The 15407-nt window shown below is 35.3% G+C and overlaps 1 non-coding gene across 1 annotated transcript; it reads right to left on the reverse strand.

Moving 5' to 3' along the window:
* Positions 1 to 660: 660 nt before the first annotated feature.
* Positions 661 to 742, reverse strand: TRNAS-UGA (transfer RNA serine (anticodon UGA)). The gene has a single exon. It is a non-coding gene; the product is annotated as a tRNA-Ser (tRNA).
* Positions 743 to 15407: the final 14665 nt, after the last annotated feature.

The raw sequence follows: 15407 nt of genomic DNA on the forward strand, positions 1-15407 counted from the left end.
GTTATAAATGTCTATTCAGTCTGATAAAGTACATTGTAAATGTGGATCTCAACGCACAATCTCAGGTGGAAGATGTAAAAGCTCCCCCGCGTAATCCAGATTTGTCTTCTAGTGGCTTTCAGCTGTTTCGTCTCCCAAAAGAGAGGTTTTCGGTGTTGGATTTCGTTGTGTGGATGAAGCAAAAATAGCTTTAAAATATCTCTGGATCGGCCTAGATAACTTCTAGCAAGATAGGATGGATCTAGTAATAATTTCAAGGGAGGGCTTGGAGAAAAATCCCCCCGGGGCTGCTAAATTCACTCCAGAGGAGTTTGTCTCTTATGGCCTATCGTGTTCAATAGGGTTACCAGTAATTTGGCGGTTCTACTTTCACTCCCTGTGTATTGTGTGTTTCTTCCGTGGGAAATCTGAAATCATAACTGGTTGGAATAGTAAGATTGAACTATTAGACGAAGGTGTAACAGCGATTATACTACATAAAATATAGTATATTAATGTCAATAAAATATGGCATGTTAGTCACGTACCAGAGAATACTTTTTCTCTCATAAAATTTTTCATATCTGATCCACGCAGACATAAAGAACTTCCCGTAATTTCTCATCGAGCATTTTTTGTTCTTTCTCACGCATTAAAACAAATTTAATTAAAAACAATTCTCGCTGCGGACAGGATTCGAACCTGTGCGGGTAGAACCCATTGGATTTCAAGTCCAACTCCTTAACCACTCGGACACCACAGCTATTAAAGCTTTCAATCTATCCCATGAGTCTTATCAAGGAACATATTTAAACACTACGTTTTCTAATATTAGGTCATATTATGGGAAGGATAATAATAATAATAATAATAATAATAATAATAATAATAATAATAATAATAATAATAATAATAATAATAATAATAATAATAATAATAATAATAATAAACCAGACTGCTGCGTTGCTTGTCAGTGGATATTTCTTTGAGCACATAACATAAACTTATACTCTCTCTCTTACTATTTATTTATTTGACAAACTAACACCGTGTTCGTGGGTTTTCTCGGGTTTATTCCGTTTCCTCCCACTTTCTTCATTCCAACATTTCACTTATCTCTCATCATCACCTGTCTCCTTTAGTCTAAGCGTGGTACGTAAAACAAAGATTTCATTTCATTTCATATTTATTTGACAAATTCTTATTTCACTTATCAGTGGCGTATTTTGGATTTTGTTTCGGGGTCTATGCACAACAGAGGAAACAGGGGGCAATTGCCCATCTGAGTTTGAGAATTGTGATTGTCTATTACTATACTAGGAAAAAACGTGAAACTTGTATGTTGATGGAGGATCTAACCCCCCTCCCAGGCAAATCTGAAATGACGCTTGTGCAAACACACGTTGAATATTTGTGATCTCATTTCAACTTAACTGATTTCATTTCAGAAAAAAAAATGGAAATATTCAGTTTTATCTGTGTACGTTTTTACCTGAAATAAACTGTTGAGACAAGTTGAAGCTGTTGACCCATGAACAGGTGATCCATGACCCACTACCCACCGTGACCTACCACCCACCATCAGGGCCGGATTTCCCAATAGGCCCGGTAGGCCCGGGCCTATGGGCGCAAGCTCCCAGGGGGCGCACGGCCGAGAGAAAAAAAATATATAGAAATATAAATAAATAGCCATGACTTAAAATATTTTTTGAATTGATTTTGAAATATCAAGCTAATAAAGCATTCTGATTTTGAAGTTCATTGGAACAAGTAATTGTTGATAAAGTTAAACTATTTTCATCGTGGAGTGGTGTTTAAACAATTAATATAGGCCAGATATAATTTTTTAATAAAGGTTTTTAGGAAAGTAACTTTAACCAGAGTAGGGGGGCGGAAAAATTATTGGGCCTAGGGGCGCCAAAATGCTAAATCCGGCCCTGCCCACCATGACCTACTCTGACCCACTACTCATCGTTACCCACTACGACCCACACCCACCATGACCTACTCTGACACACACCCACAATTACCGTCAGCTACTCTGACTCACGATTTCCACTCTCCTCAATGCGATGATTAAAATTTCAGTTGTGATTTTACAAAATCATCATCATCTTCATAGGTATTCTGCCATTATTGGCAGCTCACTTGCCTAAACTGAGAAGCTTCCATGCCCCACGGCCTTCAGCTAACCTCTTCGTCTTCATGTACGAATTTTTAGTTTTGATACCTCTATCAATTATAGCTTTCTTCGCCCCCTCAGTTAATTTATCACTGCATCAAATTTCACATCATGAAATAAAGAAAATAAGAACATTTAAAGTTTTCTTTTCGAAATGTTTATCTCTATGGCCAATCGTTCAAACATCCCTCCATTGTAATACTAATGGATAAAATATTTACGATATAAACGGCAGTGGCGGCCGGTGATTGTGGTTTCGAGTGTTGCAGTACGAACGATTGGAGACAGAATATATAAAGTGGACTCATTGACTGACTAATCAGCATAACTTTAGATACAAATGCTATGTGACATGTTAAATTAAATAAAATTCTGTTTTTAAAAAATAAAAAATGCTGAATATTTAATCCGATTAATCACCTTATTTAATTAGTAAGTTCATTCTTTTCTCTTTGATTGGAACAAATCTGCCTAATACATGCTGAGAGCGTTCAGTGGTAGAGCGTTCACCTCTGGTGCTTGAGGTCCCGGGTTCGATCCCAGCCCCCGCCAAGTGAACTTTGTGGTGGACAAACACCGTGTGCGTGGGTTTTCTCTGGGTTCCCCCGTTTCCTCCCACTTTCTTCATTCCACCATTTCATTCATTACTCATCATCACAGTCTCCTTTAGCCTAACCGGCATAACCGTGGGACGTAAAACTCAAAGATTTAATTTCATTTCATGAACTCTAGTATTCTTATTGTCAGGTCTTTTTCGATGGAAAGCATAACCAATGGTGATAACCTTTCTTGGGACATTCAATTTCTTGAAAGTGTCAATTCTTTTTGATGTGAAAAAAAAACTTTTCTTCTTTTACTGAAGCCATAGGTACGATTAATATTAATTTCAGAAGCTTTGTAGATTCACTAAATATTTTTTTCTAGATTATTGTGAATAATTCATTCTAGTAAACTCAATCCCTGACAGTGATCCGAATTCCTCTTCAGTGTAGACTGAAGAGAGTTCGTAGCAGAGATTAATGTTATTAAAAAAATGTACATTGAACACGCTTTATTCATAATTTATGTAGGAAAATTTAAAATAAATTGTGGAAATATATATATTGCATACAACATTAATGCCATAAGATGTCCTGTAAATTTGAACCGTTTTTTTTTTTTTTTTTTTTTTCGAACACACTCCTGAATTGCACTTTGCTTGTTTTGTCTAAGCCCTAATTGTAAGTTTTTCCTCACTGGAAAGCTGGGCATTTTTTTTTCTAAGTTATTTACATACGTCATGGTATGCAATTCATTCAGAATTTGTAGGTTATGTACAGAGTTAACCCTTTGGGGATCCCATGGTACAATTTGTACTATACGGGTGTTTCATGGTACATTGCGTTATAACTCTCCTATTTGAGCTTTTTCGTCCGTTTTTTTTTTTTTTTTTTTCAGATCCAGAGGCATTGTAGAAGACCTTACGTATGGTTTCACACCTTCCTCCGTCGAGACATAGGAGGTGATGACGTCATAATTTTAAAATATATATTTTCTTTTATTAAGCCTATGTTCATTATTTTTTGGCGGGCTTATTTTTGCACGTAGAAGATTGAAATTTTGCACAAACATTCAGTCCACCGAGTAGTATTTACCAGATTTTTTTTCAGATTTCTGCGTAAAAACGGGGGGATCCAGAGGGGCAAAAAGGTGAAAAAAGATATATTCTTACAAAAAATCCCTTTCTTCGGGATTTTCCCACATTAGATACATGATGGAGACACGTGAGTCGTGCCGTCTGAAAGGCAGTTCTATTCTGAAGAATGATGGGCGAAACATGACTCTAGGGTAATTAGGGATGTGTCAGGGAATTTTTATCAAAATATACTTCTGTATAGGGGAATATGGGACATTTTCGGTATTTTTTGGCGGGCTTATTTTTGTACCTAGAAGATTGAAATTGTGCACAAACAATCAGTCCACCGAGTAGTATTTAACAGATTTTTCAGATTTCTGCGTTAAAACAGGGGGGGGTTCAGGGGGCTAAAAGTTGAAAAAAGGTATATTAAGACCAAAAAATCCCTTTTCGGGATTTTCCCGCCTTAGATACATGATGGAGACATGTGAATGGTACCGCCTGAAAGGCAGTTCTATTCTGAAGAGAATGATTGGCGGATTTTAGTCCTAGGGTAAATAGAGATGTCTCAGGAAATTTTTTACCTGAGATCATTGCGTTTTGCGGTAATTTGGGGCATTGTGGGGATTCTTGATAAAATTTCTCCCGCCCTTAGTATTCAAGATAGAAACTTGAAATTTGGCACACACATTCAGTCTACCAAGTACTATGTATCAGATTTTTTTGAAATCTCTACGTTCACACAGGGCCGTTCCAGAGGGGCCCAAAGTGTGAAAAAAAATCCCCCCGAAATTTTTCCTTTGACATCACTTTTCCCTCTCCTGGTATATGGTATGAGCATGCAAGTGGTACCATTTGAAAGCCAGGTCCATTCTGAAGAGAATGAGGTATGAACCATGATCCTAGGGTAAATAGTGACGATGCAGTAGCTGCTTTCCTGAAAGTCTAAAGTTTTTCAAGTTCAAAACGTTTTTCACATGGTGAAATATACTTAGACTTAACACGTTTACTTTGCGATAAGGGAAGATTATTTTGAATTTCACTTTTACTTTTCTTATCATGAGAAGAAGAATATGTTCTTACATGTTTAACATTATACAAGTCTTTATTTATTTTTCGCTTTGTTAGCTTTTGACTGTACATCTTAACACCGTGTCGATCACTATTTTTGTACTAGTATAAGCACACGCATGCACAGAATTTACACTCCGAAGGGTGCGTTAAAAAGAATGCGCATAAAATAAGTGTGAATATAATAAAAGTTTTTCCAATGCAATATTTGTTTACGTATTGAATTACATTCAATGTATTTTAAATATAAAAAAATAATTCGAACCGTCAGAATAACACCACTTTATTATTCTGATTGAATATGATAATTTAAGAATCGCATTAATCATATACATGATCTTATGAAAATATACTGTGAGAAAAATAGATTTTTATTCATACAAATGTAAAACTAATGTAACAATTCAGTATTTGGAAGTTACAGCACTATATTCATGACTAATGTATCATAAGGCAATACATATACACAAAGTAAAGAAATATCAAAGGAATAAGTCTGACATATACATGTAAAAGTAGACATGTGCGTGTTGTGATGTGAATGAAAGTAATATTAGCGATTGCAAACATTGTGATACCATCACCAACAGTTACTGTATGCTCAAGCTTTACCGCACTCCCACAACAAACGATATAATAATAAATAAACTGAGTTTTCACAGAAAACGAAATGTCAAACATAGCATTTCGAACTAGTTGGTTTTGAGGTTCGTAATTCAGTTAGTCTTTTCCGTGACTATGTAAATTCTTTCCTGCTTACTGCCAAAGCGAAGAACAGAAAAATACATTAAAGAGTATCATATGCATGAAGGCATACAACTAAATCAAGACACTATCGGAACTAACCCAAGCATGTGGTATATTGCAAAAATATTCTACAATTCATTGTACGGAAAATGGACACAACGATCAGACTTACTGCAGACAAAATTTTTGACTTACGTACTGTTAGCGCAATACGTTTTGCAAACAGCAACCCCATTGGTGGTGAACATTTGATTGTCACATACAAGGACATGGTGAACGAAAATAAACCGTTAAAGTTTGAAAGGAAAGGGTAAAGACATTGGTAATGCTAAAGCTTTATAACGTATTGACGACAATTGGACTTAATGCAATATTACACGGACAATATTATATTTGTTACAATTATATGTTTGTTATAATTATACGTACTTCGGGCTAAAGGGAAAAAAAATAAGCATTAAGCGTTCGGGTCCAAATGAAATCAAAGACCTGGAAACTTACACCCGTGCATTTTTGATTTTGTAATACGATATTCGTTAAGAGATGTTGATAAGAACATTTATGTTCGAATAACAATTGAGAGCACTGTCTCAAAGTTGAATAAGCCAATCTATTTGTCTCATGGAGACGCAAATTGGAATTGAACCCGGAGACTCCTTTTCGTTATAGAAAATAACCTCAAAAGTAATGAAGAGTTCCTGATTGGTAGTGATGTCATGTTTAAGGTGCATAGTTTGCATCGACAAAAGTGCAAAGACGAAAACGAAGCATTAAGAAATATCCTCCATTGGCTGATTTTTTAGAAGACAAATTAATTCCTATGGAGAAGGATCTTTATTTTAGGAATGGTAAAGGCTGACCAAACTCATTGCCAAATGTATGAGTTGAACAATCCAAAACACTTGCTAATAAAACAAAAAAATAACCAAAAACTTAGAAATAAATGCAATAGATAACATGTGTACTCTCGAAGATGTCAAAAAAAATTTTAACAGTATCTAGCAACCTAGTACCAGATCATTGTATACTAAATCATGCTTAATAGTTGAGAATTTCATATGTTATTTCCACACAAAAATAGCAAACAGATATTCAGCTTATATGAGGATAAACTTTGCTAATTGGTCACCAGCGTACGTAATCTATTGGGAACAGGATGATTTTGCGATCATTGTTTGCAGGAATACAATAAATCTGGGATTTATTATTTTAGTGAACATTTTACTATCACCTATTTAGTAAAATTGTTCATCCTTACATTATGAAACTTTTTAAGGGCCACCAACATCCCCTCAAGATTTATAAACACTTATTTGCTATAATAATAATAATTGTACCAAAGGAGTATCTTCCAATATTTTAAATTGGTTTGTACATAGTTTTAACTTTGTAATAGCGTTAATCAGTTCTTCTGCAACATTTATCACTCCTCCTCCTCTCCTCATTATCAGGAAGAAATGTTTTAGTATTATTGCACTGCACTACACTGCACAGTCACTATTTTAAACTTTCTTAGACAATTACAACAGTAAGATTCAGTTGTTATCAGTTTTTACGTTCACAAAAAAATCAAGTCATACCAATTCTTTTTACACTTTGTATGTGTAATGCACACATACAGACACAAAACATTACAACCATCATCCAATGAAAAACAGTTCTATCAATCGTTCGATTTTTTCAATCGTGAACACAGTTCATAGTTTTAATTACATTGGTTTGTATTTTAAATTAAGAACTTCTTAAAATCTTTTTTTTTTTTTGCAAGAATATTTGTATCACTTGTTTAGCAAATGCATCATTATGAATTGGTTCTTCATAAGTATAAAAAATTGTTCTAATTTATTAAAAGTACGATCATGAATCTTCTGAAACTGAAGCAGAATTTCATCTTGTATGTCCATATGAGTAATAATGCTTATCACACTTGTCTTCAATATATTTTTTTATCTAACATAATGCAGTTATGGTTTATTGTGTCTCCTTGTATATCCACTGCAAAGAAGCAAGCTTCTTCTTTTAGTCTCTCACATTTGAAACGTGTTTATTAGACATTGAATGGTTATGTGAATATTTTTGCATACATTTTCACCAATATCTTCATCAGACATTTTCACTTCTAATCTCCAGAACCCACAGAAAGAATAAGTAGAAAATTCCTCTATTGAAAATATTGTTTTTTATGTATGTATATATATATATATATATATATATATATATATATATATATATATATATATATATATATATATATATATATATATATATATATATATATATATATAAGTACGTATATAAAAGTAACTATACAGTCACACATAGATTTATCCTTTCTTAACTGTGGTGTTTACATAGATTTTAGTAACCTCATTGTAGAACTTCCAACGGTTCTTTTATTGATTTATTTGGAACATCCACTTAAAACCGGTTTGAACAAGTATGGAATGGTAAATAAAAAACAATTGACCCTGAAACTCTCAGTTTTTATTTTGTCTTACCACTACATAATACGAGTACATTCAGGTTTAAGACAGAAAGTCCATAAATATTGTGCACATACCCAGAAAACGAAAACGTAACTAATCTTCTATCAAATATTCCTTTCCGCATGGGAGTAGAAATTCTTAGATTATCACAGACTAGAATATACAGACTGCAAACTCAGCGAAAAACTGGAAACTTGGCGACAGTAGCGCCTCTAATATGGGACGACGAAACTAACCAATCGATCTGACGTCACCTACGTGAAAATTTCGAAAGTAACACAGACGAGATTTTCGCTCCTTTAATTGCATTTGGGGAACAGCCTTTTCTGTTGACATACTTCACGAAACTTAGATATTTTCAAACTGAACTTCGTAAAAGAAAGAAAAATATATTAATATAAAAAAGCTGGAATGGAACGTCTAGTCCAGAGACAGTACAAGAAAAAGTGAACATTATCATATCTGATGTTTCTGCACTACATCTAACACTGAGATACGAAGCAGATGAAAACAATCCACCGGTTACTATGACAAGCCATGACGTCACGTTCCAAGACCGATTGCAGCGCCATCCACACATGACGACAGTGATCCCGCCCACCGAGAACGTTGATTGGTTCTTTCGCTGTGTAGGTGATCGAAACTGATTTCAATAGCGAATATAGGGAGTTGCTCGTCTGTATGTATTCTAGTCTGTGTAGATTATTTTCACGAAACCGATTTTTCCATACTACATGAAACATGTATAGAACATGTTTATTAAAACAATGCGTGGGTCCATCGTAGGTTCTGAGAAAATTGGACATGCACAATTGGACCTGCACAATTGTGCATGTTTTGAAGCCGTATTGAGCGTGAAAAATGAAAAATTGCGTAACCTGGAAGAATTCTGATAAATTCCACATGAAGCTAAGATGGAAATCAGGACACATTTTGTAAATAATTTACAAAACGAGACGAGAAAATTTTGATTCGAGACGAGACTTTTACAAACATTTACGATACGAGACGAGAAAACCTGAATTCTCATCTCGTCTCGAGGGCAACGCTATGAGCAAGCGAGTTAGAAATCAAATATGCACGATCATGGTTCATTTAAGCTGCACTAAGCTGCAAATTTACCCAATGTTGCATTGGGGGCGGAGGGGTAGCGATTAAAGTGGGGTGCCTGATAATTGAAGGTTCCTTATAACTAGTGAAATTCAGAAAAAATCTCTGAATTACCTAATAAAAGAAAACATACAATATACATTTTCAGGATAATTCTTACAGCTATTACGCTATTATAAGATTAATGCTATTTCTGAAACTGATTAGAGTAAATATGTATTTGAATAACGAAACCACTTTCATAAGTGTTTCAAAGTATCAAGTTTTAGAAGAACGAAGTTTCTTCCACTGTTGTTATCTTATTGCTCATAGATACCAGTGATGAAATAATTGGCTGGAAATCACGCGGCCGCTTCTTACATCAATTCATGAAGAAGACGAGTCCCAATATTAGGTACCTAAGTTCAGTATTTTAAAAAAGCCACCCAACCTCTTGCAACCATGCGTAGCACATTTTAATACTTACACTTGAAATAAAAATACAACTGGATAAAGATGGATTGCCTTTGCCTTTGAATTTCATATATGAATAACAATATAAGGCTTTTCAGATAGAAGAGGGGGAGGGGCAGGTTTTATTAAACAAGATCGTACATCTTATATGTTTTAACTATAGGCAACTTGTGCTTACAGGCTAAACTCAGTCCTCTGAAATCAACCGACAAATGTCATTAAGATATTCAAGAGAATAACGTATCAGTGTTATTATATACTCAGATACAAAGATACCACTAGGCTCCCAAGTTTCAAAATTATATTGTGCGTGAAAATAGTAGATTTAAAACTTTTTCACAAATTCAGAGGAAATCCAGGTGAAATTTCTTTCCTCATAAATAAAAGTTGTGAATTTATTATGTACTGAAGCAATGATACGCTTACACTACCCATAGGCTGATGTTTTATCAAAACTTTTATCCGAACTCTACCAAATGGCTGGATTTCTATAATGATCCTAAAAGAAGGATGTACTGAATCAAATTTTACAAATCAATCCCGAAAGGCAACATAACCAATCCCATAAATCTATATTACAAAATTGAAAGTGACTTTGTTTGTGACTCTTAATCTCTTGAACCTCCCGACCGATCTCGATCAAATTCTCAACGTAGATGAAGTTCTGGCCTGGAAGTGCTTTTAGCTATTTACTTTGACGGTAGAACTTAGGGGAGACGAGGAAGGGGGACATAGAAAAAATAAATAAAACTTAACTCTTGTACCACCTGATTGATATTGATCAAATTTTCAATGTAGATGAGGTTCAAGACTGGAATGACTTTTATCATTTCACTTTGACGAAGCAACGTAGGGGTGGGGGTGGAGAAGGAGATATACAAAAATCAATAAATATAAAAATAAAAGTGACTATGTTCTTCAATTAATTACTTTTGAACCACCCGATCGATCACAATCAAATTTTCAACATATATGAAGTTCAATTCTGGGAAGTTTCCTATCATTTCATTTTGACAGTAGATGTTAGGGGAGGGGAGGGGATGAGGGGAAATATATGAAAATAAATAAAACTTAACAACTCTTGAACCACCCGACCGATCTCGATCAAACTTTCAACATAGATAAGGTTCGGACCTGGGATGTTTTCTTCATTTCTCTTTTACAGTGCAATGAAGGAGAGGGGGGAGATATATGTCAGAAAAGTAAAAATAAAAGTGACTGTCTTTGTGACTTCATCACGTTTAAACCACTCGACCGATCTTAACCAAATTTTCAACATATTTGAGGTTCAGACATGAGGTGGTTTCTATCATATCACTTTAACTGTAGAACTTACGGGAGGAGGAGAGGGAGAAATCTATAAAAATAAATAAAACTTAATAACTCTTGAACCGCCCGACCGATTTCGATCAAACGTTCAACATAGATAAGGTTCGGGACTGAGATGTTTTCGTTATTTCACTTTTACGGTGCAACCTAGGGGAGGGGGATATATATATATATAAAGAACAAAAATAAAAGTGACTATCTTTGTGACTTCATCACGATTTAACCACAGGACTGATCTTAATCAAATTTTTAATATGAATGAAGTTCGGACCTGGGGTGTTCTTTTTATCATATCACTTTGACGGTAGACCTTAGGAGAGGGGAAGTAGAGGGGACAAATATATAAAAATAAATAAAACACCTTGATAACAATATGAACCACCCAACAGATCTCGATCAAATTTTCAACATAGATGACGTTCGGGCATGGGATAATTTTTATCATTTAACTTTGACGGTGCAAAGTAGATGGGGGATATATATATATATATATATATATATATATATATATATATATATATATATATATATATATATATATATATATATATATATATAAGTGAAAGTAACTGTCTATGTGACTTCACTCTTCAACCACCTGACCGATCTCAGGTCAAATTTTCAACATAGATGAGCTTCGGGCCTGGAATGGTTTTTGTCATATCACTTTGACAGTAGAATTTTGGGGAGGGAGAGGAAACGGGTATATATATATATATATATATATATATATATATATATATATATATATATATATATATATTTAATAGCTCTTGAGCCACCAGATCGATCTCTATCAAATTTTCAACCTAGATGAAGTCCGCACACGAGATGATTCTGTCATATCAGTTTGACGATATAACTTCAAGAAGGGGACAAACATTTACAAATGTTCAAAAATGACTGATATTAGTGTCGAATCTATAGTTTTTGAGGTCGCTGAGATGAACAGTAACACTTCAGATGACATTTAAATCCAAATTCAACACTGCAAAAATTGTAGGAAGGGGATATTAAATCAACATGACCAATATCAGTGACGAATACATACTTGTCGGGGTCGCTGAAATGAACAATAACACTTCCGATGCCGTGGCCGGCAACATGGGGAGGATAGAGGATATATAAAAAATCATCGAAAATGACCAATATCAAGGAGCGCTTTAGTAATAGTAAAAAGTGACTGACTAACAAAACATATTACTATTTTTTTCTTAATTTAACCCAGCGAAGCAGGTAATTGACGCTAGTCTTTAAAAAATGAAGGAAAATTTTCTTCTCTTTTTCCCCAAAGGATTCACTTCTCTTTAAAAACAAATCTTTATTTTAACGTCCCATGATTATGTTGTTTATGCTAGAGGACACAGGTGATTAATAAGAGTGAAGGACTGTAAAATTAAATTTTGGCCTCTCACTGGGAATTAAACCCAGAACCACGTACAGTAAAAGCACATGCACTAGCCAATAGACCAACAGAGAGGACTGTCACAGTTCTCGAGTGTAAACATCGGAATTCTTCCTTGGCCAAAACTCAAGAAAACAATTTATTCGTCCACCGATAAACATACACTTAAACACAAGCATCGTGAGCTTAACCTTAACTTGATTTAAACTTAAAGTTATAAGGTATTTCGCAAATCTCTAAGCTACCACCCTTAAATGAACTCTTTAGTCATTGACATTGTCATTCCTACGTTTTACAGACTGCAGGCATTCCTGTTTTATAATGAAATCGAATAAAACATAATCAATGTTTATACAATCTGCTTAATACAGGTAGAAGCTAACTGAATTGTCAATTGTGCTATGTTGTTCTTAAATTGCTAATTTCCATTCATACACATATCACTATTCACAATACATCTGCATTAGTGCAGGAATGCTTCACTACAACTACACAACTTGTGGCTTTCTTTATTACGCGTAAACAGATTAGGCTATGTATAACATCTAAACTGCTACGCGTAAACAGATTACGCTATGCATAACATCTAAACTGGAACTTTTAAAAACTGTTGGATACACTGCAGGGTGAAACTCTCCGCTCCCCTATCCCACCGCGTTTACCAAGGAACTGATGTAAACACAAGAGCAGCGACATCCTTCCAAAACCGCTTTGCTATCCTGGTCAGGTAGTAGTTATTGAGTTGAGTTGATTTTAGTTTAGCGTCCCGTTCGGCAGCGAGGCTATATGAAACGTGGACCTACTGATTAACGTGGAATCCGAACCACATGAGCTCCCGCCGGGAATCGAACCCGGGTCTCTCACGCCAAAGGCGCGTACGCTAACCGCTTAGCCACGAGGGAGTTCAGGTAATAGTTGTTTCACAGGAATGAGATTTTTGAGTTTTTGTCAAAATGAATTAGTAACAGAACTATAAAAAAACATAAAAAACTACAAAAAATTCGCTTGTGTATATCCCTTTCCGTCCGAACCACACAATCGTGCAGGTAGCTTTTCTGTATTACACAAGCGAGAATTTTTCATTTTTCACGCTCAATACGGCTTCAAAACATGCACAATTGTGCGGGTCCAATTTTCTTAGAACCTACAATGGACCCACGCATTGTTTTAATAAAAATGTTCTATACATGTTTCATGTAGTATGGAAAAATCGGTTTCATGAAAATAATCTACACAGACTAGAATACATACAGACGAGCAACTCCCTATATGCGCTATTGAAATCAGTTTCGATCATCTACATAGCGAAAGAACCAATCAACGCTCTCGGTGGGCGGGATCAGTGTCGTCGTGTGTGGATGGCACTGCAATTGGTCTTGGATTGGTGACGTCATGGATTGTCATGTAACCGGCGGATTGTTTTCGTCTGCTTCGCATCTCATACTGTCAGTGTTAGATGTAGTGTAGGGGTGTTCGATAAGGCTGAAGACCTATCGAACTTCGGGAGTGAAAATTTATCGAGTTGTCATCGGTTACTCGAAACCGTTAGAGTATCTGAAATTATCGAAGTTTCGGATATTATCGAAATTTTGAGTGTTATCGAAGTTTCGAGTATTATCGAAATTTCGAGTATTATCAAAGTTTCGGGTATTATCTGAATTTCGAGTATTATCGAAGTTTCAAGTATTATCAACATTTCGAGTATTATCGAAGTTTCGGGTATTATCGACATTTCGAGTATTATCGAAGTTTCGGGTATTATCAAAAGTAATGATGAACAGTTCGGTTCCTTCACCTCTCCAATGATTTCTTCTTGCAGCCAAACTAGTCAAACAACTTTTTTCAACTGATAAGTTATTGCAAAGTTGTATTTGTCGAAATCATACGTAAAATTATTTTTCTGCCTGCCCCGTTATTGGCGCAATCGGCAAAGTGACTATTAGTAGACTAATGTTGTCTTGGATTCAAATCCATTCGGGTGATGCATGTTTTCTCTTCCTCTTTCTCTCTTCTGACAGACTGCTTAAACCTTGTACAGATCTGCGGAGAAAAAAACTTTTCCTTCACTACAATGCTAAGGAGAGAAGTTATAAAATGAACACTCTGAATATACAACTATGATAACCTCGAATACATCGTTTCTTTCGAACACTCCGATAATCCCGAACTTTTCTAAATATTCAAGCGACTCGACAAATGCGATCATATTGATATATTTCTGTATTTGCTGCTTTCCAACAATTCGAGATTCTCGAACAGTTCGAGTGTCTCGAAGTTGTCTAATGTTTCTTACATTTCGAGTGCCTCGAACACTTCGAGAGTCCCGAACATTTCTGGAGTCTCGAACATTTCGGGAGTCTCGATCATTTCAAGAGTCTCGAACATTTCGGGAGTCTCGATCATTTCGAGAATCTCAAACATTTCGGGAGTCTCGAAAGTTCGATAATTCGATAAAATTAAAATTCTTTATCGATGAAACGGTTTTGAAATGTTATCGAATTGTTATCGATTACTCGATTATCGGAACAGCCCTAATGTAGTGCAGAAACATCAGATAAGCTAATGTTCACTTTTTCTTGTACTGTCTCTGGACTAGACGTTCCGTTCCAGCTTTTTTATATTAATAGATATTTCTTTCTTTTAAAAAGTTCAGTTTGAAAATATCTAACTTTCGCGAAGTACGTCAACAGAAAAAGGTGTTCCCCAAATGCAACTAAAGGAGCGAAAATCTTGTCTGTGTTACTTTCGAAATTTTCACGTAGGTGACGTCAGATCGATTGGTTAGTTCCGTCGTTCCATATTAGAGGCGCTAGTGTCTCCAAGTTTTCAGTTTTTCGCTGAGTTTGCAGTCTGTATATTATATTGTGATAATCAAGGATCTTATAAAATAGAGGATCTGCCCTTACAACAAAATCTTGATTCCATACGTCACAGTTTCGCCACTCCTACTCTGCCCACTCCGCCCAATAGGATCGCAATGTTTTGAGCCAATAATCATGGCGGAAACGAAAGTAGCCAATCAGACGTGCC

Source organism: Thermobia domestica, chromosome 7 (genome assembly GCF_964235325.1).
Source record: "Thermobia domestica chromosome 7, izTheDome1.hap1.1, whole genome shotgun sequence".
Lineage (NCBI taxonomy): Eukaryota > Metazoa > Arthropoda > Insecta > Zygentoma > Lepismatidae > Thermobia > Thermobia domestica.